Here is a 7,781-nt window from a genome sequence, read left to right as displayed (position 1 = left end):
CAGGATGACCCACTGACACAGTCAGCATGAACACGGGACACAAAGGAACTCTGAAGGACAGGTCCAGGATGACCCACTGACACAGTTTCAGTTTCAGTTGCTCAAGGAGGCGTCACTGCGCTCGGACAAACCATATACGCTACACCACATCTGCCAAGCAGATGCCTGACCAGCAGCGTAACCCAACGCGCTTAGTCAGGCCTTGAGGCCTGACACAGTCAACATGAACACAGGGCACAAAGGAACTCTGAAGGACAGGTCCAGGATGACCCACTGACACAGTCAGCATGAACACGGGACACAAAGGAACCCTGAAGGACAGGTCCAGGATGACCCACTGACACAGCATGGACACGGGGCACAAAGGAACTCTGAAGGACAGGTCCAGGATGACCCACTGACACAGTCAGCAAGTACACGGGGCACAAAGGAACCCTGAAGGACAGGTCCAGGATGACCCACTGACACAGTCAGCATGAACACGGGATACAAAGGAACCCTGAAAGACAGGTCCAGGATGACCCACTGACACAGTCAGCATGAACACGTGGCACAAAGGAACCCTGAAGGACAGGTCCAGGATGACCCACTGACAGTTTCAATGCACCACCCCTCCTCTGTCAACAAGTTACGTCATTATGATTCACACACCGCACATACTACCGGCTGTTAGGAGACATGGCACCCGTGTGAAGCCTTCGCTGCTGTAAACCATAGACAGACCATAGGGGAAGGGACATCACTGTGTAAAGCCTTCACTGCTGTAAACCATACATAGACAGACCATAGGGGAAGGGGCATCACTGTGTAAAGCCTTCACTGCTGTAAACCACACATAGACAGACCATAGGGGAAGGGACATCACTGTGTCAGCCTTCACTGCTGTAAACCATAGACAGACCATAGGGGAAAGGACATCACTGTGTAAAGCCTTCACTGCTGTAAACCACACATAGACAGACCATAGGGGAAGGGACATCACTGTGTAAAGCCTTCACTGCTGTAAACCACACATAGACAGACCATAGGGGAAGGGGCATCACTGTGTAAAGCCTTCACTGCTGTAAACCATAGACAGACCATAGGGGAAGGGACATCACTGTGTAAAGCCTTCACTGCTGTAAACCATAGACAGACCATAGGGGAAGGGGCATCACTGTGTAAAGCCTTCACTGCTGTAAACCATACATAGACAGACCATAGGGGAAGGGACATCACTGTGTAAAGCCTTCACTGCTGTAAACCATACATAGACAGACCATAGGGGAAGGGGCATCACTGTGTAAAGCCTTCACTGCTGTAAACCATACATAGACAGACCATAGGGGAAGGGACATCACTGTGTAAAGCCTTCACTGCTGTAAACCATACATAGACAGACCATAGGGGAAGGGGCATCACTGTGTAAAGCCTTCACTGCTGTAAACCATACATAGACAGACCATAGGGGAAGGGACATCACTGTGTAAAGCCTTCACTGCTGTAAACCACACATAGACAGACCATAGGGGAAGGGACATCACTGTGTCAGCCTTCACTGCTGTAAACCATAGACAGACCATAGGGGAAGGGACATCACTGTGTCAGCCTTCACTGCTGTAAACCATAGACAGACCATAGGGGAAGGGGCATCACTGTGTAAAGCCTTCACTGCTGTAAACCATAGACAGACCATAGGGGAAGGGACATCACTGTGTAAAGCCTTCACTGCTGTAAACCACACATAGACAGACCATAGGGGAAGGGGCATCACTGTGTAAAGCCTTCACTGCTGTAAACCACACATAGACAGACCATAGGGGAAGGGACATCACTGTGTGAAGCCTTCACTGCTGTAAACCATACATAGACAGACCATAGGGGAAGGGACATCACTGTGTCAGCCTTCACTGCTGTAAACCACACATAGACAGACCATAGGGGAAGGGACATCACTGTGTGAAGCCTTCACTGCTGTAAACCACACATAGACAGACCATAGGGGAAGGGACATCACTGTGTAAAGCCTTCACTGCTGTAAACCATAGACAGACCATAGGGGAAGGGGCATCACTGTGTAAAGCCTTCACTGCTGTAAACCACACATAGACAGACCATAGGGGAAGGGACATCACTGTGTAAAGCCTTCACTGCTGTAAACTATAGACAGACCATAGGGGAAGGGACATCACTGTGTAAAGCCTTCACTGCTGTAAACCACACATAGACAGACCATAGGGGAAGGGACATCACTGTGTAAAGCCTTCACTGCTGTAAACCATAGACAGACCATAGGGGAAGGGACATCACTGTGTAAAGCCTTCACTGCTGTAAACCATAGACAGACCATAGGGGAAGGGACATCACTGTGTAAAGCCTTCACTGCTGTAAACCATAGACAGACCATAGGGGAAGGGGCATCACTGTGTAAAGCCTTCACTGCTGTAAACCATAGACAGACCATAGGGGAAGGGGCATCACTGTGTAAAGCCTTCACTGCTGTAAACCACACATAGACAGACCATAGGGGAAGGGGCATCACTGTGTAAAGCCTTCACTGCTGTAAACCATAGACAGACCATAGGGGAAGGGACATCACTGTGTCAGCCTTCACTGCTGTAAACCATAGACAGACCATAGGGGAAGGGGCATCACTGTGTAAAGCCTTCACTGCTGTAAACCACACATAGACAGACCATAGGGGAAGGGACATCACTGTGTCAGCCTTCACTGCTGTAAACCACACATAGACAGACCATAGGGGAAGGGACATCACTGTGTAAAGCCTTCACTGCTGTAAACCACACATAGACAGACCATAGGGGAAGGGACATCACTGTGTAAAGCCTTCACTGCTGTAAACCACACATAGACAGACCATAGGGGAAGGGGCATCACTGTGTCAGCCTTCACTGCTGTAAACCACACATAGACAGACCATAGGGGAAGGGACATCACTGTGTCAGCCTTCACTGCTGTAAACCATAGACAGACCATAGGGGAAGGGGCATCACTGTGTAAAGCCTTCACTGCTGTAAACCACACATAGACAGACCATAGGGGAAGGGACATCACTGTGTCAGCCTTCACTGCTGTAAACCACACATAGACAGACCATAGGGGAAGGGACATCACTGTGTAAAGCCTTCACTGCTGTAAACCATAGACAGACCATAGGGGAAGGGACATCACTGTGTAAAGCCTTCACTGCTGTAAACCACACATAGACAGACCATAGGGGAAGGGACATCACTGTGTAAAGCCTTCACTGCTGTAAACCATAGACAGACCATAGGGGAAGGGACATCACTGTGTAAAGCCTTCACTGCTGTAAACCATAGACAGACCATAGGGGAAGGGACATCACTGTGTAAAGCCTTCACTGCTGTAAACCATAGACAGACCATAGGGGAAGGGACATCACTGTGTAAAGCCTTCACTGCTGTAAACCTTAGACAGACCATAGGGGAAGGGACATCACTGTGTAAAGCCTTCACTGCTGTAAACCACACATAGACAGACCATAGGGGAAGGGACATCACTGTGTAAAGCCTTCACTGCTGTAAACCACACATAGACAGACCATAGGGGAAGGGACATCACTGTGTAAAGCCTTCACTGCTGTAAACCATAGACAGACCATAGGGGAAGGGACATCACTGTGTAAAGCCTTCACTGCTGTAAACCACACATAGACAGACCATAGGGGAAGGGACATCACTGTGTAAAGCCTTCACTGCTGTAAACCATAGACAGACCATAGGGGAAGGGACATCACTGTGTAAAGCCTTCACTGCTGTAAACCATAGACAGACCATAGGGGAAGGGACATCACTGTGTAAAGCCTTCACTGCTGTAAACCATAGACAGACCATAGGGGAAGGGACATCACTGTGTAAAGCCTTCACTGCTGTAAACCACACATAGACAGACCATAGGGGAAGGGGCATCACTGTGTAAAGCCTTCACTGCTGTAAACCACACATAGACAGACCATAGGGGAAGGGACATCACTGTGTCAGCCTTCACTGCTGTAAACCACACATAGACAGACCATAGGGGAAGGGACATCACTGTGTAAAGCCTTCACTGCTGTAAACCACACATAGACAGACCATAGGGGAAGGGGCATCACTGTGTAAAGCCTTCACTGCTGTAAACCATAGACAGACCATAGGGGAAGGGGCATCACTGTGTCAGCCTTCACTGCTGTAAACCACACATAGACAGACCATAGGGGAAGGGACATCACTGTGTCAGCCTTCACTGCTGTAAACCATAGACAGACCATAGGGGAAGGGGCATCACTGTGTAAAGCCTTCACTGCTGTAAACCACACATAGACAGACCATAGGGGAAGGGGCATCACTGTGTAAAGCCTTCACTGCTGTAAACCACACATAGACAGACCATAGGGGAAGGGACATCACTGTGTCAGCCTTCACTGCTGTAAACCATAGACAGACCATAGGGGAAGGGACATCACTGTGTAAAGCCTTCACTGCTGTAAACCATAGACAGACCATAGGGGAAGGGGCATCACTGTGTAAAGCCTTCACTGCTGTAAACCACACATAGACAGACCATAGGGGAAGGGACATCACTGTGTAAAGCCTTCACTGCTGTAAACCATACATAGACAGACCATAGGGGAAGGGACATCACTGTGTCAGCCTTCACTGCTGTAAACCATAGACAGACCATAGGGGAAGGGGCATCACTGTGTAAAGCCTTCACTGCTGTAAACCATAGACAGACCATAGGGGAAGGGACATCACTGTGTCAGCCTTCACTGCTGTAAACCATACATAGACAGACCATAGGGGAAGGGGCATCACTGTGTAAAGCCTTCACTGCTGTAAACCATAGACAGACCATAGGGGAAGGGGCATCACTGTGTCAGCCTTCACTTCGCCGCACACATCGCTAGTCTGATTACACCTCTCCTCATCCTTTTTGACCTTTTAACATTATACATAATTATTGTAGCATTCTGGCTATTAGTAACGAAGTCATAAAAAAAAAATCCTGCAACATCATACACATGTATTAAAAATGTTGATAGACTGATGGTGTGCAGATTTGGGCAAGACTGCTGATCGCGACTGTCCTGATTGAAAACAAAAATGAAAGGAGGCCATTAAAAAATTCATAGGCACTCAATGTAGTATGTTCCTTCTTGAACGAAAGCTTTGCACATTGTGCATGGAGACCAGCTTCAGACTCAGTCGACACTGTCCGCGACAAACCATAAGTGGTTGATAACAATGGAAAAAGAAAGATAAGTTGTTTCACAAAGTCACAGACATATATAGTGTGATGTAGACATATATATCGATGCACAAAGTGCAAAGGCCTAACAACAACTTTAATCCTTTAAACCACTTCACTCTCCGTGACCCATTTTCAAGTGCCTCTGATGATAAAACCACTCTGAGCCAATGGCCCCAGCTGAGCAACCGGCTGTAGAGACGCTTTGCGCATGTCGGTCAGTATGCAAATGAGGTCAGAGCTCTGATCCAAACAGCTCGCAGGCATCGAGAGAAGCGGAGCAGACGACATTCGTGGAGAAAAGTTTGTGGTTTGGATGAGAGTTGCAGTGCACGGTTCCAGTGCGCGGCGTGTGGTGGCGACCAGTGACCGGCCTGGACCCCATCAGTGACCAGAGGTAAGTGCTTTCACATTCCTCTTTCACATCCACAAAGTGACAACACTCAACTTGTGTCGCCGCCTGTTTCCGTGCAGATGTCGGTCCTGACTGCAGCACAAAGACTGCTTTCAGTCTTCACGTGCTCTCACTGCTCCAGCCCTATCAGCTGTGGTGCTGGCACAACCAGGCCGTGAGCTGTTGGGGGTGGGGGGGGGGCGGGGGGGGGGGGGGGGCACTTGATAAAACTGAAAAGAACTTTTCTTTTTTTTTTAATCGAACGTGCATCGAGTTTCCAACACTCAAAATCTTGCATAACAAGTAATTTCCATTTTTGCTTCCTTTTTTTTAATTTTTTTAATTTATATATTTTTTATATAATCTTCCTCAGCCCTCGGAGTTTCCCTTGCGTATCTGAGGTGATGTTGATGAGGACACAGCGCAGTGGGGTATTGAGATGCAGGCGGGGTCAGTGCAGGCAATGGTATAGTAGGGCTTTGCGGGACGTCCCGCGTGCAGTGCTCGTGTTGGTTGGATCGCTTGAGTTCAGAGGTCAGGGTCATGGAGAAAGCAACACGCTGTTGTTGATTCCCCCCACTTTGCAGGTGGAGATGTGAGCACGCAAGAAGTCGGTTAAACGACTTTACTGTTCCAAATGGCGTGTTTAATTCAGTGGTCCAATGGCGTCTTCAACATACTTTACTGGTTAAAATAGTGTGTGTGACACACGTTACTGGTCCAGATGGTGTGTGTAACAAAGTGTTCCAAAAGGCGTGTGTAACACTGTTCCAAAAGACGTGTGTGACAGACTTTACTGTCCCAACAGACGTGTGTAACAGACTTTACTGTTCCAAAAGGCGTGTCACATTTTCAGACCATCTCATTTTTTCATGTCTATTTCAAGAAAAAGTGGAAGCAGCTGACAGTCGTCTTCAATTCGATATCAGGCGCGTGCGTGCGTGTGTGTGTGTGTGTGTGTGTGTAACTATATGTATGTATGTATGTACGTATGTATGCATGTATAAATGGAAAAAAAAAGTAATTATTTTATCACGAGTATGTTAATGAACACGCATGTATGTAAGAATGAATGCACGCATGTATCAATGTTGCAACCATTCTTATACCTGTCTGTCAATCTGTGCAGCTGTCTGTCAGTTTACCTGCCTACCTACCTGTCTGTCTGTTTACCTATATGTCAATCTGTCTACATTACCCACCGGCCTGTTTGCCTCTGTTTCTGTGTGTCCACCTACATGTCTGTTTACCTGTCTTCCAATCTACCTGTACCTGTATTGTTCTTGATATACTTGTCCACCATGCCCGTTGCCTCATGCTGTTTGGCTGTTCCTGTCTTGTTATTTTGCTATACCTGCCCATCATGACTTAATGTACTCTCTGTCTGTCTGTCTGTCTGTCTGTCTGTCTCTCTCTCTCTCTCGATATATATATATATATATATATATATATATATATATATATGTGTGTGTGTGTGTGTGTGTGTGTGTGTGTGTGTAAAATTATATATTATACACCTGTCCATCCCCAGCTGAGTGGTCAGCGCCTGCCTCGTGCAGTTTGACCTCGTGTGACCCCTGGTTCAGGTCAACACTCAGGGGGGGATGTGGGTGGGGGGTGGGGGAGGTCAGATGAAATAGGCTGTACACGAGCATATATATATATATATATATATATATATATATACCAAAGACCTCAGTTTCCCAATATGGCACACCGTCTCTGGTTACGTCTTGGCTGAGTGAGTCACTGGCCTTCCTGTCGTCTCTCTCACCATATAATAATAGCTCTTGTCGCTTGCAACAGCTTAACTTGCCATGCTTTCTTATTTTATGAAATGAAAACAGGCTTACGACTCACTATGTGGCAATGCTTATGCTTATTTATTACACATTGAAAAAAACAGAGAAGAAGAAATGACATGTTTATAAAACTTTTCAAACTAAAACGATACTGCACGAAATGTCACGAACTAAAAATGTTGTGTCTATGATGGTGGTCCCTTCCCCCTTTATTTTCGGTATTTTGTGTGACTCCATTAAAATTATGTGTGTACCTCCTGTGCAAATAGGCCGGTGGCCTTGCTGTAATTTAGTGTAAAACGTTTCTGAGTTCTGAGTTATCTCTGTCTCTGTCT

The sequence above is a fragment of the Babylonia areolata genome, chromosome 22, assembly GCF_041734735.1.
Source record: "Babylonia areolata isolate BAREFJ2019XMU chromosome 22, ASM4173473v1, whole genome shotgun sequence".
Taxonomy (NCBI): domain Eukaryota; kingdom Metazoa; phylum Mollusca; class Gastropoda; order Neogastropoda; family Buccinidae; genus Babylonia; species Babylonia areolata.
This window is presented reverse-complemented; position numbering follows the sequence as displayed.